Source organism: Rhinolophus ferrumequinum, chromosome 27 (genome assembly GCF_004115265.2).
Source record: "Rhinolophus ferrumequinum isolate MPI-CBG mRhiFer1 chromosome 27, mRhiFer1_v1.p, whole genome shotgun sequence".
In the NCBI taxonomy this organism is placed as follows: Eukaryota; Metazoa; Chordata; class Mammalia; order Chiroptera; family Rhinolophidae; genus Rhinolophus; species Rhinolophus ferrumequinum.
Genome location: NC_046310.1, coordinates 11,451,952 through 11,477,567, shown reverse-complemented (window position 1 = coordinate 11,477,567; position 25,616 = coordinate 11,451,952).

The following is a 25,616-nucleotide window of genomic DNA, read 5'->3' as shown; positions in this document are numbered from 1 at the left end:
TCTAAAAGATTCTGAAATTAAAAAATAAGATTCTGATAGGAAAAGTTATGACTTTCCTCAGTCAAGATGAGGTTTAGTGTGGTTCACCCTGAAGAGTAAATATTACTATGTATAAACTTTCATAATTCTTCCTATTAATGCTAATGAAATGTCACTCTCACGGTCAACAGTTCATTCAATCAGGGAGTACAGGTACACAATGAGGTAATGTAGTTAGATCACGGTACTAAAAAGCTGTTCAGTTCACACAAGAGCCAGTTACCTTTATATAAGAACAACTCAGAAATGAATGAACTCTAGTCCATGGCCACAGATGTGACACCTCCTCCGGGACTCTGTCAATCGGTCTTTACACAAATGCTCGCATGCGCCCCCTCCAGAAAGCATGACTCAACCGACGTCATCACCATTACCAGAAGCATGACTAAAACGGGCTGCTCCTACATGTGATTTTAGCCACTCCGTCTTCATAGGGGAGAGCATAGCACTGCTCTGAGCTTTCAGAGCCTACCACTCTATAGAAGAAACCCAGAATTTTCGAGACTGCTTGAGATGAAGCTAGACACCAGCTATGAGGGATGAAAGACAGTTCATCAATCCAGCTTGTGACTGGATTAAGGCATTTACTTCTCCTTCGTCTCCCTCCTCATCGTTTCATTGCTCGTAAAAAAGCTTATGAGGTCAGTTAGAGCAGTAAGTGAAAAAAAATGAGCTCAAACAGTCTGTTTGGTTCACTTTGAGTCATTCTAGTTAAAGTGCATTAAGGTTGAATCAGTTGCCTGGCTTGAGGTGTGGGGGCCATCTGTGGATGTTGGCTGCCCGTCCCATCCAGGACCGAACCGAAATGAGGGTCTCAGAAACAGAGAGTCAAGAGCCATAGAGATGCAGCAGAATTATTTTTCGGTTCCTCACATTATATAGATGTAGAAACTGATGCCTAGAGAGCATAAGGGACAAAGTCATGAAATTCTTTATGTGGGCTAGAATAAAGCAGCACAAAAGTCATTTCATATTGGATGACTAGCACTGAATATCTGGAATATATGTGTTTGTTGAACATATATTCAATAAAAGCTTCATCTTTGGCTCAGTTTTTGTTTGTCTGTTTTTTTTAAGATTTTATTGGGGAAGGGGAACAGGACTTTATTGGGGAACAGTGTGTACTTCCAGGACTTTTTTTTTTTTTTCCATGTCAAGTTGTCCTTTCAGTCTTAGTTGTGGAGGGCACAGCTCAGCTCCAGGTCCAGTTGCCGTTGCTAGTTGCAGGGGGCGCAGCCCACCATCCCTTGTGGGACTCGAGGAATTGAACTGGCAACCTTGTGGTTGAGAGCCCACTGGCCCATGTGGGAATCGAACCGGCAGTCTTTGGAGTTAAGAGCATGGAGCTCTAACCACCTGAGCCACCAGGCCGGCCCTCAGTTTTTAAATAATGGTTGTTCTCCATCTCAGAACTGTGAAGATGATTTTTATAAGTCATCTGTTCATAATATTTTGTTTCAGGCACACATTATCCATCAGGCAATCATAAAGGGCACTATGAGATGGCATGCATTTTGTTTTCCAGAAGGGAACAGCGTGCACTCTCTCTGATGCCTCAAACATGAAAGTGCTCTGGAGCCATTAGCTGACCGACTACTGTTTCCTCAGAGATCATAAAGAACTACACGTGGTGAAGATGACTGAGGCAGGGCTCAGCGTAGTAAGAATAATGAATCTCTGTATACCCATTTTCTTGTCACTGTGCAAACTCTCCCTTCTTATATCAAGAAGCTGTGATTTTAATTTTTGCAAAATCCTGAAAAAGGAAAGCCTCTCTGTTGACGCTGGAGAGGTAATAGGGCTTGGCATTAGGAGAGATGAAATTCTAGTTACACTTGGGACAGCTTTAATTTCAATTTATAATAACATTCTAGTTCAAGGCTGTACTACAGACAATCAGTAGACAACTCAGTTCAAGAGCCAGAAGGCCTCTGGGGAACATAGTGGGCACCGGAAATGCCTCTTACTTGGGAGAAGACAGGAAGACTATAAGAAGAAAAAATAACAGACTCTAGCAAATAAACCGGCTTGTCCTCAACCCTTGGAAAAATCAAGAAAGGAATATTAAAAGTACTGTGGATTGAAGAAAAGCCAAATAAACAATCCATAATGATAGCTTGCCCTATAGATTCACAAAAAGTAACCACTAGAGAAAATGACAGAACCAGCATAATTCCAAAGGAAACTGAAGTACCAAACATACCTTTTGTTTTCTCTCATGGGCGGAGAAATATAGGTTTTGGCAACATAGAGCTGCATCAGAAATATGACTGGCTAGATATACTCCTCTCATTTAAATTTTGATATGTGTGACACACAATATTTTCTGTTAATTAAACCTCTTTAGCATAACCTTGTGGGAAGAGTGCTTGTCTGGTATTTCACACATTCCTAGAATTTAAGGGAAAAAGATTCTACAGCCCAGCAAATTGCCAAGAAATGAATTGCCTACGTAGAAGAATTCACTGAACTGTGCTAGCTTGGCTAAGTGGCCTCAGTCTTTCAGAGCAGGTGTAAAACTTCTGAACGGTATTTTCTCTTCCTTCTCCCCACCCCAGTTTGCTTTTGGGTCAACAAGTGTTCAGGGACAACAAAGAGAGGGTGACGATGCAGAGAAGAGGACCAAGGAGGAAAGAAGTTAGTCGACTTGAGAGAAAGGAGTCTGGGAGAGGTGAGCTCAGAGCCTCCTGAGAAGCCCCTGGTCTCCCACATTCACTCAGTTGATGACATCCAGGAAAAGTGCTCAGAAGAAAGAACAAATAACGGTTCCAGTTTCCTTCAGTCTTAATATAGAAGGCCCCCAAAGGTCCAAAACAATTTTAGAAAGAGAGCTGCAGGGCGGGGAGGAAAAAGTATTGTGCACCTCTGAGGAAATGAAAGGGGACGACAAACAATATTGTTTTAACACGTCTGCTACAATCTCTATGGGCTCTCAGCTCTGATCACTGCATCCTTCTGACCCTGAGACATTTATTGTTAAATTTTTCTAAAGAAAAAAAAAAATCTGCTTTGGACACAACTCCCTGAGTTATTCTATTTCACAAGAAACTATTTAAGGCTAAGCTATTAGTACATTGACGCTTTTGTGTCATTTAGGGGAATGAATAGACAAAAACACTAGTCTCATTTCCCTTCTCACTGAGTCTATATATAATTAAAGTGATGGAAGAAAGACAAGCTCACTTCACTTTATAGAAAAGAAATGTTGTAAATGCTCAGAAAAATATGTAATTCTGGAAAAGTCTTCAGAAATCAATTTAAAGAACACTTCAAAATAGCTTTCCTTACGTTTATTGTTCGGTCATCTTCCCTTTCTTTATATGATTCAGAAGATGACTCAAATGTCACGTAAAATGGGGCACTGTCATTAAACATGTACAGTATACTTATTAACTCTAGAATCAAATAGCCCCAGCCTTTCTTCTGTTGGGTAGAGGCTTGGCTTCCAATGCCTGCCAACGAATATAGATCACGATAGTCTGTATCTGAACACAGATTGTGCTTACAAATAAGTTACTCTGATATTTAACCACCAACAGAGGTAGAAACGTGTATTAGTTGTCAATTGGGGTAACAAACTATTCTCAAATTGAGGCAGTTTTGAACGAGAAATGTTGATTCACTATCTCACGATATCTGTGGGTCAGGATTCTGGGTGTGGCCCAGCTGGGTGCATTCTGGCGTGGGATCTCTCAGAAAACGGCAGTGAAAGCATCAGCTAGGGCTGCGGTTGTCTCAAAGGGTGGCAGGCTACAGGTGGTCTTGGCTATCGACCAGAGTCATCAGTTCTTTGTCATGGGGTCTTTCCAGAGAGCTGCACAATATGGTAGCATCCTCCCCACAATATCTAGGTTCCAAGAAAGAGAGCGCAAGACAGGGTGGAAGCCACAGTCTTTGTGTAACCTAATCTTGGTTGGTCATCCACCCTAAAGCTTCTGCTCGAATCATTCGATGTTCTCATCATTTGAAGTGAGGCGGTAAGATCAGCCCCCACTGAACGGGAGAGACTTGCACAAAGGTCTCAATACCAGGAGGTGGGATCACTGGTGGACATCTTGGAGGGCCTGTCACACAGTCCCTGACCCAGCACTGCAGCCTGAAACACCAAAGCTTCCTAGAGTTAACACATAAAACCAGGTAACTTCTATTACAACGGGAAAAAAGACCAGCTGAACTGAATTTAGGGTGATTTATAGATAGGTAACTTGTGAAGGCCGTAATCTGGATGACCTGCCAAATATTAGAAACAAAGTATGACAAATTCCCTGTCATCGTCACTATCAAATTAAGAAACTAAAGAGACATAGCGTATTCATTCTGATGCATTGGTCATGCTACATTGGCTATGGTTCCACTTCAGTCATTCGGTGACTGCAGCAACTTGACATATGAACTGCTTTTGAGGGAAATTTGGTTTAGAAGCCTCAAGACTTCATCTCAGAACAATTTATCACTGAACCTACATCGTATGAGTGTAACTAATCCTGCCTGAAGTTGTGTGCACGTGTGTGTGTGTGTGTGTGTGAGTGTGTGTGTGTGAAAGGAAAAGATGAAAAGGTTAACCAGGGTCTGTTTATGAAGTTAAAGATCTTTTCAACATACTGCAGCCCAAGGCTCCATATTATGAGGAAAGCTTATCAACCACCATTCACACACTATATGGGTCTTGGCATTGTTCTCCCAGATTAATGGGAATTGTAAAACCCACATGGAATGTAGAAGTAGCTAAAATACTATTTTTAAAAAAGAAAAGGAAAGAAACAACTACAAAGAATGCACTAGTCGATCAGAATTTGATTTCCTAATCTATGAAGGAAATTCATTCTCATTTGCTTTTCTACTCAGACTTTGTGACTTAGAATTCATCTTCTTATTCTCTAGAATATTTTAGAACAAGGCTCACACAAGCATGATATGCTTTCTTGTAGCTGCAATGGCACTGCGCATTTATAAAGCGAGGGCTAATACATTTGGGGCTCATTGTGTTATCTTTGAGAAACCCCAGTGCACAAGACCATCCAGCCATTAAGTGACAATCTGGCTATGTGTCCTAACAGCTAACCACTTTCTCTAATTCACACATTCACATTTTCCTTAACCAGGATAATTGCTGCCTCTATTTCCATAAGTGTGGCATGATTACAACTCTGAGAAGCCCTTTGTTCTCTAGTATTTGGAATCCTTAAAATTGTGCGAAATTGCGCAGTTAAGAAAATTGTTGGGAATATAAAAGCATTTGGCTTCATTCCCCTGATCCAGAAGGTACTGTGTGTTCTTTGGATCTCAGACAACTTTTTGGGCAGTTCCAGATAAGGTATCCAATAACCTCACTCCGTGTCCCCGTTTTTCTTGCCCTCATTCCAGAAAAAGTTGGATCGCTGCCTCTTAAATAATTTTATTGTGAGGAAAGTTATTATGAAAACGTACTCCACTGGTTTTCACTGACCTCCAAAACACACTCCCTAATTAAGTGCAAATGGGAAACTGACTTGGAGCAGGTCGTCTCTGATTTTGGACTTGGGAGAAGTATTAAAGTTTATGAACTCGATATGCAAGCTCCATCTGCCAAATGAGAAATTTCTTATTTCATTTGGTTACTGCACTGAGATTATATAATTCTCCTCAGAAAGCTCTGAATGCTGAAGATGCGTAAACCATCTGTCTGTGCTGAAAAGTCAAAAAACACACTATCCTCCCCCTCCCCCATGCGTCTTCAGCCACAACTAATTATTTCTCCAGAGAAATTTCATCACCGTGTTTTGTTGTTGGTGGTGGTGTTGTTGTTGTTTCAAACATTGAGTTTCCACATCACCATAAAATTTTACAGTGCTAAAGAGGTAATGATTATATTCATGCTCTCACATCCTTTTATAGGAGGCTAGAGTTAGTCAGCTTTTGTATTGAGAGAAATCTGAAGACCTGGCAGAGAGAAGTGAGAGAAAGCGAGCAGGAAGGAAGGCAAATTTTCAACTCCCTGACTCCTGTTTCCCTCCCCAGTCAGCAGGGGGCAGTAGTAACAGAGGAAGTGAAGCTTGCTCTGAACGTGAAAATACATCAAGAAGAGAGGGTGAAAAGTTGTAAGAGCCTTCTCTGCTTTCCAGGGGCCGCCTTCGGGCAGGGGTAAGCGTCAGGTGTAGCTCTGAATTCCAGTTCTGTCCTTGACTGGCTGAAGTTGTAGCCAATATTTAGGATAATAATAGTAACTAAGGTCTGCAGACCATACTCTGAGCCAGACACTGCAGGAGTCACTTTACATGCATTATTTTATCCCATCCTCAGGCAAAGTAGGATGAAGTCAGTTTTGTTACTTATTTGTGTTTTTTTTAAATGAGGAAACTGAGGCTTACGAGATCAAGTAACTTGCTCAAGGTTACTGAGTTGAAATAACTAACACTAACCAGGAACGAAAACTGGAATATTCATATTTAACTCAGGCATCAATTCTTATCTTTAGTCGATGTGTTTTTGTGTACTTTTTTCCTTTTCTTAATTTTTTTAACCTGACGAAGCAGATGCAAATATGTTTAGTTTTCTTGTTCTTACCCAAAGTATGATACATGGAATACACAAATGCCAGGTAAATTTGAACATGCCTGCATTGCCAATAAGAGTAATTCAAGAGAAGGACAATTTTCCTCAAAAGTACTAAATTGGCTAACAACGGTGATATTTCTGAGTAATATTTTAAACTTAGATATTGTACAGTCTCCCTTTCTTTAAATAGTGTGGCCACAAATTGGATATATACCGTTTGTGGCTCTGCCCCTCTGTAGTTGTTTTGGCAAAATGTAATATAGTTAACAGCCCAGAGTTTACCAGACAGACGGGTTCTTCTCTCAGCTCTGCACTTCCCAGTCTAAGCCTCAGAGCCCTCACCCGAAGACGAATGTATCCTTAAGTCAGAACTCATTCAACTGTTGTGAGGGTTAAACAAGCTAATGCAGGTAAAAATATTTAGCCTGGCTCGGGCACATAGAAAGTACTCCATAGCTGTTGTTATTCTGACACAATGTCAAAACAAGTGGAGAATTCAAACCCTCATCCAGATGTTTTAGTTCTGGGTGCCAAAAGTCCAGATGTTTGAGAAACCTCCGATAATTAATTGTTGGTAGTGTTCACTGGGATAGTTGGCACAAGCTGATCACAGATTATGTTCAAGGGCAAATGGAGGTCAATGCTCTCCTCATTCATGCACAGTCGTCCTTTGTTAGGAACGAAAATACAAAGGTACAAAGGCTTCTCCTTTCCATGTCTGCCGAAAAGATTACCAACAGTCAAAAAGCAACTTTTTTTAGGCACTTAAATTCCTTTTAAAATATGAAATTAGAAAAAAGCATTTCTTTATTTCCTATACTTTCTTTCCAGCTTTCAAATGTATCACAAAAGTCCACATAAATTCCAATATTAATTTCTTCACCTTACTGGAGTCCTGAACAGCCCAGCATTGAAAATAAAGAACCAAGATTTACCAGTCTCCCTTAATTATGAGTTTTGTGATTGTTGTTTGTACATGTACATACTATTTTAAATAGCCAGCTCCTACCTCAAAAATAAATAACTTTTGTGAACTATAAATTCCTTTAAGTAGAAAACGCCTTAAAACTCTGCCCCATTTAATAAAACCTGACATATAAAAATCATAACTTACATAGTAAATACATTTAGAAGGCAATTATATGTATAAGAATTGACCAAAGGGAATAATTATATAAATATTTTTCTGATAAGCATAAAAATATAGCATTATTTCACACACTTAAGCTTTCTTAAACATTTCTGTTTTATTGGCCCTATTTCTACTTTTCTCTATCTTCTTATTTATTCCACAGAGTTTTATAATTTTCAGGAAATACATTAACTTCACAAATTTTTTATGCTAAAATGAGACAAATTTATTTCTTTTTTATAATGTCTTGGAGTATAAGAAAAAGCAATGACTTCAATTGACCAACCAGTGTACTTTTCACATAAATATTGGTTGATATTTTTCTTTATGTTATTCACAAGTTATTAATGAATACGAGGAAAGTTAAACCATTAAGACATGTCTTAACTGCACTCATTTGTCAATTACTTGGGTGACGTTTTTGCTGAACTGGATTATAGTTTTCAAATCCTGGAACTGTTATTGCATCATTTTTTTCTTGTTGCTATTCATAATGTAATAGCTAAAGACACTATATGCTATCTAATACAAATATTTATTTAATATTTATTGACCATGAATTATTAACATTTTCTCCATCACTTTCCTAAGACTAGACAGACAATAAAACAATGAATCAAACCCTCATTTGCATCATGTATCTATGTCCATGGTGTAGTAGGAAATGCTGAGTAGGAAAGAAATATGCCACTATACAGTACACCATAGAGTTACAATAGACGTAACTCAAAATTGAACTGTAGGTTCTCATGAGCTGCTCTGCTCTTGCTCCAATACACGTCTGCCTCCAGCCACTGGACACTTGGCTGGACCTGCCCTTCTGGATAGTTCCAGAAACCATTCGACTCAAAGCAGCTTTTACTATAATACAAACTACTTCTCAAATAACTCGTTGCCCCTTCTGGTACCAAGAGCCTTGCTGGACCATTGTTTCTTTCTTTATTTGTTATTAACGCCTTTCTCAGAGCCTCTCGTAATCTTTTCAGCATTTGAAATTTTATTATTTAAAATAAAACTCTTCTGAGGTCAGTAGAGGTTTCCCAATAATCCTCTTTGCTAAGATGCCAGGACTTCAGTCACTTTGGTTCCCTATTTATAACTACATCCACTATTTTGAAATATGTACATAAATGAACTAAAGCATGAACTATCCCATTCAAATGTGCTCATTGCTGGAAGGGGGTTGCTCACTGTTGAAGGGGGTTACTTGGAATATAATCCGGGCAAAGCTTCTTTCTTGCAGTAACTTTAAAAGTCCTGACATCCTTAGTGAGGCCCCTCTACCACCCACTCTGAGCCGTAAGATGTCACTAGAGTCAGCTTACTTCCTAATTCAGGGTCCCCTGACACGCTCACCCTTGACTTTGTCACCTCATAAATGTGTCACTTCCAGCACCACCTTCCTTTTTAAGAAAATGTTCTGCCCACCCTGAAGATGTAGGCGTATCTTAGAAACACTGAACTTGAGCCAAAATAAAGGAATAAATGTACTGGACCACCTTCTATTAAGAGACTCCAGTGCACCAGAACCTGTGATGGGCCCAGGAATAACTAAGAGAATCCCTACCTTCCAAGAGTTTACAGATTCAACCAGTGGTTCTCAATCCAAGGGGCACTTTCAAGCTTTAAAACCGACGAATGGCCAGGTTCCGCTCCAAACTAATTAAGTCAGAATCCTTCAAATGGGACCAAGGCAATAGAATTATTTAAAGCCTCCCCATGGTTCTAAAGTGAAGCCAGAATTGAAATCCACTGGAATAATAGTGAATCGCTCCCTTTTGCATAAGCACCATCAGCCACGTTGTTCTGTATCCTGAAAGCACCAAAGAACACTAAAAGGTTTCGCCATTCATTGTGGGCTAAAAATCGTGCCATCAGCATCCCCTGAGAGCGTGTTAGAAATGCAGTCTCAGGCCCCGCCTCAGACCCGTTGAAGGAGAACCTGTATTTTAACAAGATCTGCAGGTAATTTCAGAAAATACGGAATTGAAGCAAAAATCCTGTTCTTTAGAAGTTTCCAATCTACAGGGGAAAATACATGCAAATACAGATGATTACAAAACAATGTGTGAGTTCCATGATGAGAGGTGTACAAGTTATTCCAGGAGGACCTGCCTCCAGGAAGACTGATGGAGTGGGTGGTACTGGACAGAGTTATACTTGAAGAGTACAGAGGAATCCAGAAGAGCAGATAGAAGCAAGCAATCCAGTGTTGAAACATAAGTGGATACAGGGAGTGTGAGATCCTGAAGAAGCCCTCCAAAGTCCTCAGTAGTCAAACCCTCCTCGTTCCCTCCTGCTCTGAAAGAGAATACACTTCCAGGCTAGTGATCCTCAGACTTGTCAAGGTTAAGTTTGCTCACAGAGTGCCTTGGAAATAAAAATAAAAAACCTAACTTAGTTTTTTGGGTTTTGTTGTTGTTTTTTGTTGTGTGTTTGTTTTTTAGAAAGTGATGGAAAAATGAAATGGGCCTGGTACACCAGTAACGTTTCCTAAATATTTCCTTACGCTACCTGTATTCGTCAGCCATACAAGATACCCCTGACTGGGTGGCTTCAACAAAAGACCTTTATTTTCTCACAGTTCTGGAAGCTGGGAGTCTAAGATCAAGATGCCAATGAGGTTGGTGGCTGGTGGGGACTCTCTCCGTGGCTTGTAGATGGCTGTATTCTCACTCTGTCCTCACAAGGACTTTCCTCTGTGTGTGTGGAGAGAAGGAGCGACCTCAGATGCCTCTTCTTCGTTTAAGAACACAAGTCCTATCGAATCATGCTCCCTTAATATTGCTCCCCGCATATGTTTCCCAGATTTCTGCCCATATAAATTAGAAAACTCAAGTCGTTCTTCTGGAGTGTAGCACACCTTTTTATTTTGTTCACACTTTGTTACATAAAGATCCAGTCTATTCCTCTTAACGGTTATAGAATATCATGCTTTATGAATGAAATGAATGTTGAGATTCCACTGTTTATGGGTTGTTTAGTTCACTGTTATTCCAAAGAACTGTCTTGTACCTATCTCATTACACACCTGTGCAAGTGTAAATTAGATAGGAAAAGGGAATTATTGGGTACGTGCATTTTTTTCTAATTTGTAGAGGTTCCATTTATTTATTTATTTTTATTAAAGTACAGTTAACATACATTATATTAGTTTCAGGTGTACAACATAGTGATTCGATGTCTACATACCTCACAAAGTGTATTTTTTCATTTTAATGAATACGGCTAAGTTGCCCTCCAAAACGGGATACTAAGTCACGCTCCCATCAGCAATGTATTAGGGTACCTGGTTCTCCACAACCTTCCTGGTACATGTCATTCTTTATATTTTACTTACATCTTTATCAGTGGCTTATTTTTATGTTTTATTTTTTTCGCTTATTTTTTGCCAATTTGCAGGGTGAAAATAGTGTCGCATTTGTTGTTTTATTTTACATTTTCCTAATTAGTATTTAAATCGAGCATCTTTTCATATTTTATTGGCCACTTGTATTTCCACTTGTGTATTGCCCATTTACTTATTTCACCCATTTTTTATGTTGAGATATCTGTTCTTTTTGTATTGGTTTATAGATATTTTTTATGTATTTAAGTGGCAAATATTTTGTCTGTGAAACATGTTGCATTTATCTTTGCTTATGGTATATCTTTTTCTTATATGAGTTTTCTCTTTTTTTATATGGTAAAATTTATCAATATATTTTTTTTTTTTTACATATCCTTCCTGAGGTTTTATAACGTGTAAATATTTAGTTCTTTAATTCATGAAAGTGGTTGTTTTTTTGTTTTTTGTTTTTTGGGTGTTTTCCCATTAAATGTGAGGAGGTTGGAATTTGTTTCTATAAGGAGAGCCAATTGTCCCAGTACCATTCTCCCGACTTCTGGATGTCACTTTTTATTTCAAATTCCTATGTAGGCATGAACTTGTTTCTTTATTCTCTAGTTTTATTCTTTATTCTGACCTAATTCTCATACTGACCCACACTGTTACTACAAACTCATAGTGTTCTGATATCTAGTAGGACCCATTTTCTTTACTCTCTATCAATTTTGTCTTTATTAAAATTCTAACATGTGAATTTGAGAATCAGCTTATGACATTCTATAAAAATTCTGGCAATCACATTTAAATATAAGCTAATTTTGGAAGAAATGACATCTTTACAATATTGAGTAAAACTCCGCATAACTAAATTACTTGAAATATACTCACTGACATCCATTCATGCTGACTGAATGCACCCAGCAAGAAGAATATTTCCAGAACACCCACATATTTCATTTCTCACCAATTGAGGTGAAAGTTTACACACTCTTTCATGACATCTGCTCTAGTTAATATTATATATTATGCAATGTGATTAAATGTTACAAGAACCAAAGGCATGCAAAACGAGAACTATTGTTCCTACCCAGCCTGAAGTGGATGCTATGGAAAAATTCAATGAAGGGAAGTTCCTAAAATTAGGTGCAAGTGAGCAGTCAGTAAAATATTGCTTCATCAATACTTTTAACTTGTAGTTTCACTTCAAAGGAAATGAAACTGTATATCTGAGATGCTGTCTTTACGGATATGACTGATACAAAAAAGTCAATGAGAAACCCAGTCAGTGGCCTTGATAAAAGATGAGACTTAAAGCTCCGCTCCATGGAAAAATATTGGTGAATAAATATAACTGTACAGGTTGAAGTTTGCAATAAAATATTTTAAGCTTACATTTATCTTTTTCTTTAATTACTCTGTGCCTTAAGAAACTTTTTATCATCAATTAACTAACTTTCAGTCTCAATCATAGCATAACAGAGTCTGTTTCCAACATTTCTCTCTACTTATCCAGGTTTTCTTCAATGCCTTTCAGTAATTTTTTTTGCAAAAATGCCTGTGTAGTTTTGTTAATTTTATTTGTAATTGCTTTATAGTTTTGCTGCTATTGTGAAAATTTTTGTTGGTCATTTCTAATTGTTTTTTGCTGATTAAAGGAAAGCAACTGAGTTTTAACATTGATCTTTGTATTCGTCTATTGGAAAATTGACCTATTTGATTACAATAAAATTTAGTATTTCTGCTTAAAAAAGATACCACTGACAAATTTAACAGAACAGGACAATTAGGAAAATATATTTTCAACACCTAAAGCAACATATGATTAATACCTAGAATACAAAAAGACTTCTGAAAATCAATACGCAAAAGATATAAATTTCAGTAGAAAAATGGGCAAAGGGTATGAACAAGCAATTCAAAAAATGTAAAGTTCGAATGGTTAACAAGGATATGTAGTGATATTAGAACACTTTAGTAATCAGAAACATTTCAGACTGACAAGTGAAGAAGTTGTTTAATGCTAAGAGGGAGAAACTATCACCCCTGCAGCTGCGGGTATAGCTGAGTACAGTCTTTTCGGTGAGGATGTGATGCTATGTAGTCAAACTGAGTCCACATACAATCTGTGACTGAGCGATTCAGTGCTGAAGAGATTCAGTTCTGAAGGCCCAGTACCAGAGAGAGAAGCAACAGCCATACATAAACTGTTTAACCAGCTACCACAATTGCATAAGCTCGAATCCTGATAATAAATCCCTGATTTTATACCCTTCCTAGTGGTTCTCCTCCTCAGATTGAATGCTGACTAACAGAGGAGGACGCTCATCCCAGGGTTTTCCAGTATCAGGAATAAGTAGGCAATCTAGGGGCTTGTTATGGACTTAATATGTACGTATTCCAAAATTCATATGTGGAAAACCTAAACATATTATAAGAATGTGATAATATTTGGAGGTTGGACCTTTGGGAGGTGATTAGGTCACGAGGGTGGAGTCCTCATGAATGGCATCAGTACACTTATACAAAAGACCCCAAAGAACCCTGTCATCCCTTCTGCCATGTGAGAACACAGCCAGAAGATGGCTGTCTGTGAACTAGGAAGTGGGCCCTCACCAGACAATGAATCTGCTAGCACCTTTACCTTGGACTTCCAGCTTCCAGAATGACGAGAAATCACTGTTTCTGACTCCACAGGGCTTTGTACATGTTGTTGTATCTAGCACACACTTCCTTCCCTCCTCTACTCATCCTACTTGTCTTGCTCTTTGTCACTTTGTAGTAACAGACCTCATCACTTAACTCTGGGACTATGTTTCATAACTTTATATTTTCTAAACACATGTAAACCCTCCTTCAAAGAATTTATCGCAGGTCCAGCTTTATAATCTCTTTTTGTGGTTGTTTAAAATACATCCTTCTACACTACTGTGGTACCTCAGTTTTCGAACGTAATCCACGAGCTCTGAAACATTCGAAAACAGCCGACAGCTAGGCCTCAGGATCTTGCACTGAGGGGAAGCCATGTGACATATGCGACTTCTGAGTCATGTTCGAAAACCGAAGCTTTTACTTCCAGTTTATGGCATTCATAAACCAAAATCTTCGTCAACAGAGATGTTCGAAAACCGAGGTACTACTGTGTAAGCTTCAGGAGGACAGGGCTGCATGTGTTTGTCTCACCACTGTATGCCCAAACCTGGCCTACTTAGTTAATGCTCAATAAAAATATATTGACTGAGTGAGTGAATTTATTTTTTGTTGGTTGCTTGCTTAGTTGCTTGATTAGTTTAAGTTAATGATGTAATAGAGGAGTAGAAAACTGGCTTCAATTAAAGCAGACTCTTAGCCATTATCTGGCATTCTCCGGCCTACTTCTAGGTCCATCTATATTCACAGACTAAACTCAGATTTATATATTCTAGTTCTGGGCCTTTGCTGTTTGTAAAATTGCTGACAGTTGTGACAGCCGTCTTCTGTCTGCCCTTCTCTCTATGCTCTTTTCTCTTCCTTCACCCTCCGTCCCTCATTCTCTCTCCTCTCCTTTAATGAGACTACGAAGACATCCTATGACCAGTTTTGTTAATAACCCTTCAGCCTAAAGAGACTAAATTATAATCCACTGAATAATTCTCTGTCCAGGAGATGGACTACATTATATTAATAATCCTTTCTAGACACATAATTTAAAGATTGAATATCACTTCTCTAATGCTCCTGCTAAGAAAATTATAAATTAAATTGTTCTTTATTTAAAAAAATTGCTATTCATGAAACCTGCTGTTAAACTGAGATTAATGTCCTATATCTAAAGTATAAATTACCTAATAATTCCTCCCACCACACAGCTCAGGAATTTAGAAATCCTGTATCAGGATTTCCTCCATAAATGTATGTCATGAATATCAGCCTTCTTCAAAATGGCATTTTAGAGTTGTGTAATACAATAATTCCATCCCAAATGTCTCAGCTTAGATAAAACTCAAAGGTTCTGCATATCGTAGCTCTTTCCTCCCCACTTCTCCTTTATTCTCTCTCTCCTCGTTTAATTCTTGAGAACACACAAACATATTACATACTTATATATATTTTTATTCATCTATCTTTTCGTTTTAAAAATGGTTAACTATTGGTATTTTTAAAGTACTCAAATCTCTTATTTCCTTATAAACTAGATCCTAAAATTTTTTAAAAATATAAAGAGAAACTCTTTCTATTCTTGATTTTTAAAAATGTGGAGGCACTTCCTGAATTGGATTTCAAATCTTGAATCCAAGGCTCTCAGGGTTTAGGCTCAGAATTCTATCATCCATGAGAAACAAACTAGTAAAATTTCACATAACGTAGTAAGTATATATTGCCCATTTGGTGACCCATGCACATTTTTACTAAGTTATCTTTCCTTCGTTCTATACATGCTAAGAAGTCTTGCTTTGAAAGCTGGTAGTGAATCTTTTGGAGAAGTGAACAAGTTTCTGGAAATGAAAATGATTATCTCCTAATCCATCTTTTAAGATGCAGGGAGTATTGAAATGCGTTGTAAAACAGAGGCACAAAGTGAGTTTATAAAATGTTAGGGATAGATTTTAGGAAGGCAGAAACCCCTCTTTCCTCAAGCATCATGGCCAACTGTTCTATTGATTACTATGTAACACATCACCCCCAAACAGCATGGATTTAATAAACAAAAATTTAATATTATCTCTCAGATGTTCTGTGGTTTGACTGGGGCATAGCTCCCTGGTTCTCCCTTGGAATCTCTCCCGGGGTTGGTTGAATCAGATACCAGCTGGGGCTGCAGCTTGAAAGCTCAACTGCCCTGGGCGTACAAAATGGTTCCCTCAAATGGCTGACAGTTGATGCTGGTTGTCAACTGGAAGCTCAGCTAAGGGGCTTTGCTCCCCTCACAGGAGCCTCCCATGGGAACCCTGGGCTTTCTTATAGAAAGAGGAAATCCAAGCTACCAAGAGGTCTAGGTGGAAGCTGCAAAATTTCTTATGGGACCTCGCCTCAGAAGGTTCCAGAAGAGTATTTATGCTACATTCTGTTGAATCTCTAAGAACAGCTGTGATTTACAAAGAAAGGAACTAGATTCCACATCTTAATGGAGAGTGGCAGAGCCACATTGCAGAACATGTGAGAAAGGAGATGCTTTAGCAGTCATCTTTGAAAAATACAATCTGCTTCACCAGTTCAGCCCACCTTAAATCTAAATGAGATAGAACTTCTCAGTAACAACACAAGATTGATCAGAGACGGTTTGACCACTACATTTTAGGATGACATGGAAAGGTAATGTTACGGGGTAAATTGCATACCCACAAAATTCATATGTCAATGTCCTAACCCCCAGTACCTCAGAACGTGACCTTATTTGGAGGTAAGTCTTTACAGAGATGATAAAGTTAAAATTAGGCCATTAGGTTGGACCCTAATGTAGTATGACTGATGTCCTTATAAAAACGGAATATTTGGACACAGAGACAGACACACACACAGGGAGAATGCTGCATGAAGATGACATTGGAGTTTAGAATGATGCATCTAGAAGCCAAGGAACACAAAATATTGTTAGCAAACCCGCAGAAGTTAGGAGAGAGGAATTGAACAGATTCTCCCTCACAACCGTCAGAAGGAACCAACCCTGCTGGCATCTTGATCTCACACATCTAGCCTCCAGAACTATGAGATAATAAATTTATGCTTTTTGAAGTACTCAGTTTGTGGTAATTTCTTACTGTGGCCCCAGAAATGAATACAGGTAACAACATTAGATCAGTGGATCTGAACTTTCCCCAGGAATTACACACACCCAAATAAACAACCAACTTCTTTGTAGGCACTAATCACAGGCAAACTCAAAATGAAAAAGCATATTTGAAAGGGCTTTCTCCTGAGATCAATAAAAGATCTCAAAATTGTCCAGCTTCACATCCCACTAATCCTGAATTGCATGGTTCCTTTATTTTCCTTTTCTTTCTTTCTTCCGTCCTTTCTTTGCTTTCTTTCTCTGCCCTAAGCATGACACTTCTTTCTCCCTGGCCAAGGTTCTCCCTCATAGTCAAAATCAATAGATAATGAAGAAAATATTGTTGGTGGAGAGTAGTGGTCGGTCCTTCAATTTGAGCAATTGTCAGCATCATGGGGAGGGCTAGACAACACTGATCACCAAGCCCCACTCCAGAGTTTCTGTTTCAGTAGGTCTGTGGGAGAGGCTGAAACTTTGAATTTCTAACATGTTTCCAGGTGGTGCTGAGGCTGTTGGTCTGGAGACCACACTTTGAAAACCACTGGTGTAAGTGTTCTACTCAGCAATCACATGCCAAACTACCCCTTTACACATATTCACCTGCTTCTCACTGAAAATGGTATATGTTTACTACAGCTTCCTTTTTTCTGTGCCCCTAATTTTGTTCACTGTCCCTTTAAATTTGGGGGAAATGAGAAAGAGGGACAGAGAGAGAGGGAGGGAGGGAGAAAGGGAGGGAGGGAAAGAGAGAAAGAGGGAAGGGGGGAGAGGGAAAGGGAGAGGGAGGGGGGGTAGGGAGAGAGAGAGAGGTTTTGGAATTCTTAAAAGCCACACCTGAACCAGGAAAGTCAGACATCAGTTTGTTGTGTGTCCTATGTGTGAATATTGCTCACTCCCTAAACAGTCCAGTCTAGAAAGATGAGAACAGAAATATGTTCCATGAGCAGATTCCTTCTAAGCAGCCCCACAATCCTGCATGAATGTCTAGCAGAAAAGAGTTAGAAGGAGAGGCAGAGGGAAGTTGAGTTTTCCTGGACAGCCTTCCTCCAGGACCAGCTGAGTGTGTCCGAAGCACTGGGCAGGAAGCACACGACCCGCCTGCAGTGTCTGTGAGGACGGCAGGAGCGACAGGTTGGCTCTGGCCTTACACCTGCGCTCCGCCCACCGGTGGTGCACACTGGTGGCTCCTAGGCCCTCACTGTCTCCCTGCTATTGGCCATTTGTAATCAGACTGTGCAGCGGTACGTGGCGCACAATCAGACTCACAGGCAGCAGGGCCCGAATGGAGCTATAAATAAAATAACAAGTATATTTCAAAGGGACCTAATTCTGCTGCTGCTGGGATCCTGACGGAGGAATGTGAGTCCGGGGACCTGCACAGTCTATCTTTCTGTGCCGTCCTGGCTGAAAGGTCCTCTGCACATTAACACCCAACAGGTGCACTGCCAAGGTTGTTTTCCTTCCTTAGCTCCCGAGGAAATCATAAACCAAATATATTACTAGAGGATGGTTTCTGGGGTGTCCTGTGAACAAACGGAGAGGAAAAATGGATCAACAACTGGCCAGCAGGGACAGTAAATCAACAGACGAAAGGAAGAGGTTGAGTAGACTCTCACGGGCCTCCAGGGCGCAGCCAAGGACAACTCCCGTCAGTCAGGCCTGAGTACTAATGTCAAAGCCAGCTGGTGCCCGGAGCCTGCTGGCTCTGCGGAAATGATTGAGCCGTCTGTCAGCTGCTGGGGGGCCACTGGAGGCCACTGCGATGCCGAGGGCAGCGTGGTGTTCCTCAGCCCCAAACTGCCATTCCCCAGAGCTCTAGTTCGGCTTTCCCGTTGGTCTCCTGTGCTCAGGGCCTGTGAGGCTCAGCTCCTGAAAGGTCAGTTAGAAAAAAAGAGATGACTCGTCATTCCTCCATCAGAAAATGTGATGGCCGCAAGATTGATTTGTTCAGGTTCACATGTACTCCTCCCAGGCAAATGAAAACCATTTTCTTCCTAGACCATAGTGGGGTTTGTCACAGGGGGTTATGGGAATAAGGGAAGTTGGGAAAACAACCAGAAGGGGGCCGTCCAGGAAACCCTCTGGGTGTACCATGGGGTTTGACTGCATGCAAGCCATTGGAGTCTTGGCATGATTTTCATGTTTTTCCTGCCTGCAGATATATTTCCCCAAATGAGATGGAATAAGGAGAGCAGATAACATTCCAGTCAACCGGAGCATTTCTTAAAGACATGATTAGAAGTGTGATCTGAAAATCAAAATACTCTTGAGATGTTAGCCTCCTACTCATATAGAATGGAAGTGGTTACCTTGACCATAATAATAGTTATATTTACTTTGTGTTTTCTATGTGCCAGGCACTGTCCTACCCCTTAATCTTCATGACACCAATGAGAACATACTATTCTGAATCCAATTTTGCAGATAAGAAATCTGAGGCATGGGGAGTTTTAATAACTTGTCCGAGATTAACTCCATGCTCTTTCACACTTTGCTCCGATGTCTTCATTCCCTTATCCAAGAAATATTGATTGAGCTGTCACTAGGTGCCCGAAACTTGCCAAACACCAAGCATTGTTGAGAAGAGACAAGTGACCTTTGAACAAAGTGACCTTTTGTACCCCTTGTTGATAGAGATCCAAACTATACTTCAAAAAATTAATTAAAATAATTTTGGCTATTATAACAACCACTCACTATTTTCCCAGTGCTTCCTGTTTTACTTACAAGTTTACTGTTTCAATGATTTCATAATGAAAGGATAGCAACCTCAGCTTTGTCGTTTTGACAGAAGTCAATTTACAATGAAGGAAATGATAAGGTATGTGGGATTTGGGTATAGCAGACACCCTGAAGACATTGCTTCCTGGAGCAGCCTAAAGAATATAGTCTCTCTCTCTCTCAGTCTCTCTCTCTCTCTCTCTCTCTCTCTCTCTCTCTCTCTCTCTCTCTCTTACTCACACACACACACACACACACACACACACACACACACTACACACGCCACACACATACACACATGGTATAATTCTTTAAGCCTTCCCTAGAAGCATCAGTGCAAGTTCTTAAGCTCTCTGTATTATTCCAGTCACAGTAATTTCTGGGATCAAGAGATCACAATATCAAGGGACCATGTAAACATCACTTTCACAGCCCCAGTCTTTGGCTCATGTCCATTTTGAGAAAGTTTTTCAGCAAATTGGAGCAAATTTCTCATAAGCCTGAAGAAACTAAGCCCAACAGTCCAGGTCTCCATTCTTCTAGCGTGTGTGGGTGTTTTGGGGAACATAGTTACAAGTGGCTGTCAGCAGTAAGTCTAAAACTAAGAAAAAAGGAAGCCCTGATTTATGACCCAGAGTTACATTTCAAAAATGTAATGAGTGCAGGCATACAAGTACCACACACACACATGCATGCACACAAACACAGACACCACTCACATGCATACTTGTAAATACAACCATACGCCACTTCTATATACACCCACCTACCCTACACCCACACCACATATGACATATAGAAACACACACACACACACACACACACACACACACGAACACACATACTCAGAAAATATGCCCTGATACAGATGTTCAAAAAATATCTAGACACAGTTAATACTCAGAAGATTAACTGTTTAATGACAGGAATTCAGAACTTAACCTTACTCTTTTCTTTGAGATTCTAAGTAACATTTGTAAAAATACTACCTTATAAGAGACTATCTTATCCATGCAAGAGACTCTTGTATCTATAGTTACTAAAACAATATCCTTGATGGTGAAAAATAAAACAGTAGTTATGTACATAGCAACTTATTATGTGCTATAAACCACCATTGAACTCAGTTTGCTCTTGGTTGTTTGGAGGTTTGTACTAAGTGAAAAAGGGTGGTGGAAAATTATTTTCATTGATTTTTTGAGATAACTATTTTGTGGACAGGATAAAGGCAATATCACTCTATTGCCTAATTCCTTTAGGGTTACAAAGATACCATGTTGAGAATCACATTGCTGATCAAAATCAGGAAAGAAGCTCCAGGGATAAGAAGCAATTTCTACCTTTTAGCATGTTTCAGTTACTTTATGAGATCCAAAACCCTTAAATCTCTTCTCTGTCATTTTTTATGGTTTCCTATTCCCTGTAGATACTTTCAAGCTTTTTGTTTAGTGTTTAAACTTTTTAAGCATAGTTGTTTTATAACCTATGTCTGATAATTCCAAAATCTGATATCTGTGCTGACTGATGTCTGCTAGTGCCTATTGTTTATGCAATTTTTACTCATTGCCTTGTTTCCTTGAGTGCCTAGTCATCTTTGAGTACATGCTGGTCAATGTCCTTAAAAAATAATCTACAACCCAGGAAGAGTAGTTTCCTCCACCACAGAGACTTTGTGTTTATTTCTGCCAGATATCTGGGACACTGCTAGACAGGGACCACCTCAAACCAAACCAAGGCTTGAGGTTCTAGGGTTTACCCAGGTTATATATGTCCAGGGTAGGATATGTACCAGCCTATATTCATCTCAGGGATAAGTTTTCATTTTTTTCCCCTCTTTTCCTTCTATTCTCCTGCTATGCGTGGCACCAATGAAGTCATTTCTGCACCTCCTAACATTTAGTTCTATAGCTTTTTGGGTTCCCACTTAATTAGTAAGAGTATCCCATAAAACTCCTAATCTTCAGCATGCCCTGGGCCTCTTCTTCTGACGCTCTTGCTCCGCTGAATCACTGACCCAAAATCCAAGTGTGTGGCATGGGCAAATACTTTAAGGTCACAGGCAGCCTGGGTGTTCCCATATTCTACTTCCCTTTCTAGATACTGGCTTTCATCCATAAATTGACCTGGAATTCTCTTTTCTTTTCTTTTCTTTTCTTTTCTTTCCTGGCTCTTCGAAGATTTTAAGTGGATATTTCAATGAAAAATTTATCCAGCATTTTTTTATTGTTTTTAACAATAAAAACAATAAAGATAGATCTGAATAATCTAGACCACAATTACCAGAAATAGTTTATAAGGGCCATTTTCAATTTGGAAGTCACATGGAAAATCTACTTTTTTTTTTTAATTTATTGGGGTGACAATTGTTAGTAAAATTACATAAATTTCAGGTGTACAATTCTGTATTACATCATCTATAAATCCCTTTGTGTGTTCACCAGCCAGAGTCAGTTCTCCTTCCATCACCATAGATTGGATCCCCCTTACCCTCATCTCCCATCCCCCTCCCCCCTTACCCTCTGGTAACCACTAAACTATTGTCTGTGTCTATGAGTTTTTGTTTCTCATTTGTTTGTCTTGTTCTCTTGTTGACAATCTACTATTTAAATGCATCTCAACTATGTGTTTCCCACAATATTTTTAGTCTCATTAGAGAGCTTTGTGGTAGACTGCATATAATTTCATGTTAGTATCATACCTGAGAATCCTGACTATACTGATTATAAATGATAAATGGCTTGGGGGGGAAAAACCCAAATAAACTTCAAAATGGCTCTTGCATTAGATACATTTCACACATTGTGTATCAACCATCATGTAACATCTAAGTTTTTTGACAGAAACTCTCCCTATCATTTTCCATTATGAGAGATTTTTGAAAGCATGGTATGAGCACTTGGCAAAATGGCTTTTTAAGGCAACTTATCTGATTGAGACTTTCCCCAGATTTATTTTAGATTATATCTTCTCATATAACCACATGGTCCACTTAGATTCAGCTGACTAGTAATTCATTGAAAAGGCAGACACTATATTTTACCTTGCAAGGAAAAACCTAGGGGGCTGTCTGGTTCCTTTAAAAATGAACTATTTTTGATTAGTTGGTTTTTTCCCAGCTCTAATGTCAAAAACAATGGTCCCTGAATAAAGAAAATGCCAAAGAGTAAAAACAAGGCAATGCATTTAAATTGTAGAATTGCTTTTTAAAAATAAGATTGGAGTGGACTGCAATTTTAAAACTCAACCACATTTTAATTCTATCTTGTACAAGGTCATTGCACACATGATTTGAGTTCTCCTTAGAGTCTTCCCATCTCTTCCTAGGAGGCTCAAGAATTTGTAGAAACAAAATAGGCACGGACATTTCTTAGAGAATATGCAATGCAGTTCATCCAGAATGACATTTTAGAGGTTATTTTGTCCTCCCTGGTCTCATATAAGTCATGCTGATGCAGTAAAATATTTGTAAAATTCATAACCAAAGTGTTCTGTTATATGTAAGGGGGAAAAAAATTAAGTACTTCCAGCCATAGTCCTAACAAGACCAGTCCCAGCTTCACATTCCCTGTGAATAATGAAAATGCTCTTCTTGAGCAAATATGAGATTTTAATTTTATTAGTCCAGATACTAGGAAAATCCCCTCATGTACTCATCCTCTTTGGAAGGTACCTTTGTGATTATTATTAGATAACTCAGGACTGAGCTTTTCAAAACAGAGTGCTTTTCATACAGTAAACCACTCAGCTCTTTATCCCTCTCAATTCTAGTTTCTAACCATGGCAGTCACAAAAAGACGGATCCTGTCAATGTCACATTAGAGAAAAAGAAGCTGGTTTTCTTTTGATTTACCTGCTACCACTGAGTATTTCCAGAAAACCATGCTTTCACAGAGCACACGAGGATCATAAATGTGTTAATGCACAAACCATCCCATTATTCTTGCTATCTCCTCCAGAGAAGGAAATGATGATAGAGAGAGATTAATGGACGGACCAAAAGCCATCCAGGAAATTAGTAACAGGTCTGGGATTAAACTTCTGAGTTCCTGCCACCCACTGTTAAGGAGAAGTCAATAGTCCACACCACCTCTCCAGATTCCATTTCAAGCCACAGTGGAAACGTGGGACGGGAGGGTACTGCTCATTAGGCCTGGCAGCTAGGTATGCATGTCCTCAGCTAAGACACAATTGTGAAAACAGTCATGGAACCCATTTCCATTCCAAGTTCCTTCGAAGCCTCCTGCTGTCACAAAGATGTCATCCCAACAAAGAAATCTGAAGGCATAACCCAGAGAAATGCTGGGGCTATTTGAGCTGCAAACCCCAAGCTACATTATTTTTATATCCATGCAGAACAATGCTCTGAATTGTCTCACAGAGGAGGGAATAGCCTGAGAGTCACATTAAAGTCATAAACAGAAGGTCGGATGGGGAATAGAGGTCCGGGATTGGCTCAATGGCTTCTCCATGACTTTTTTATGTGATGGCGACTGATGGCTCACCGTGGGCCGGTATCAGTGTTCAGGCACAAGGGCCAAATGTCTCGCACAGGGAGTTGTTTATGAAATGGTTAGAAGACCTGAAAGAGGTTCCTAAGTCTGCTACTTTCTGGCAGGATGATCACGGGCAAGTTAACTTACCTTTCTGTGACCTCATTTTTACCATATGTGTCTGGAATCCAAATCCCTTAAGCCTGATATACAACATAGGTTAACGTGAAGATAAAATGAGATGGCAAAAGATATACTGAAAGCCGTAAGACCCTAAACGGAATTATAATAGTTGAATACAAGAGCATCCAGAATAATTCTTTAAAAAGTCATCCTCTTTAAGCAATAGATCGATACACACTTATATATCTATGATGAACTAAATGTCTTATTTCTTAGTTGTTTGCTTTTAGAACAGCGGTCTGTTTGGTGGCAGGAACACAGTCGTTGGAGCCAGAGAAACCTGACTCCAAATCCTAATTCTGCTACTTTCTAGCCATGAACTCTCTGATAACTAACCAACCGAGTCTCTCTGAGACTCAATTTCTTCATCTGTAAAATACAAACACCAATACCTACCCTAAAGAGTCTCATAAGAAAAAGTGATGTTGTATGTGCAGGTTTGGACCACTGCACATAGGAGGTACTTAAAATATGTCAACTATAATTATTCTCCAAATGAATTATATAGAACTGTATTGTATAGAACTCTGTGCATACCCATACATCAGTATAAGTAGTACCGTAGGCCATCCAGCTCAAGGTTCTGGATTCTGTTCAGAGGAAAGGTTGTGCTTTGGATGGACTGATTTACTAGCCACTGGCCCCTACATTAAACACAGGAGTGTAAATCTCTTGCAGTGATTGGAGGGGGATTGACGCTGGGGTACATCCGAGAAGGTAGTATTACAGGAAAAAGGCCTGAAGCCATCATGAGTGTACCTAAGCCTGGCCCTTTGGGAAGTGAGCTTATGACAATATAGCAGTTGTAGAGTCTCCAACCTGGAGCTGTCTTTCATTAATTCATCAAATATATACCTTTTATGTACAGTGCCAAGTACAAAGAAGGATTTTTTTTAAATGTTATAAATTTTTAAAATATAAGGTATGGCCCCTACCTTCCAGAAACTCATAATTTACTTGGTTAAACAAGATTCACACTCATGTGACAGCTAAATAACAGCCTCCTGCCGACCTTGGCCAAGATGAGACCAGGCAAATCATTGGGCCATGTCTCTTCTGCAGGTCAAATGCAGAGCTCAGCAGCTCACAGACATACTGCACTTGCAGGGCAACTCAGTGTGTCGCCTGCTCCATGGACCTAACTCTGGTTCCCTAAGAAAGTCAGCAGAATCCATGTTCTCACTATCCCACCACTCACCACTTGCGCAAAAGATTTCCAGTGTAAGTCAGTGATCATCCAAGTGAAGAGGTCCTGGGAAGGGTGAAGGTCATTCCCAACCAGGCTAAAAGCACACACACAAACACACACACACACACACACACACACACACACACACACACTTGCAGCTGCTTCTAACATGACTCAGCACACATTGGAACATTAGCCCTAGTGTCTCTAAGTAAGTCCTGTGTTTCCAGTCCCCCTCTTTCAATGGATCAAAT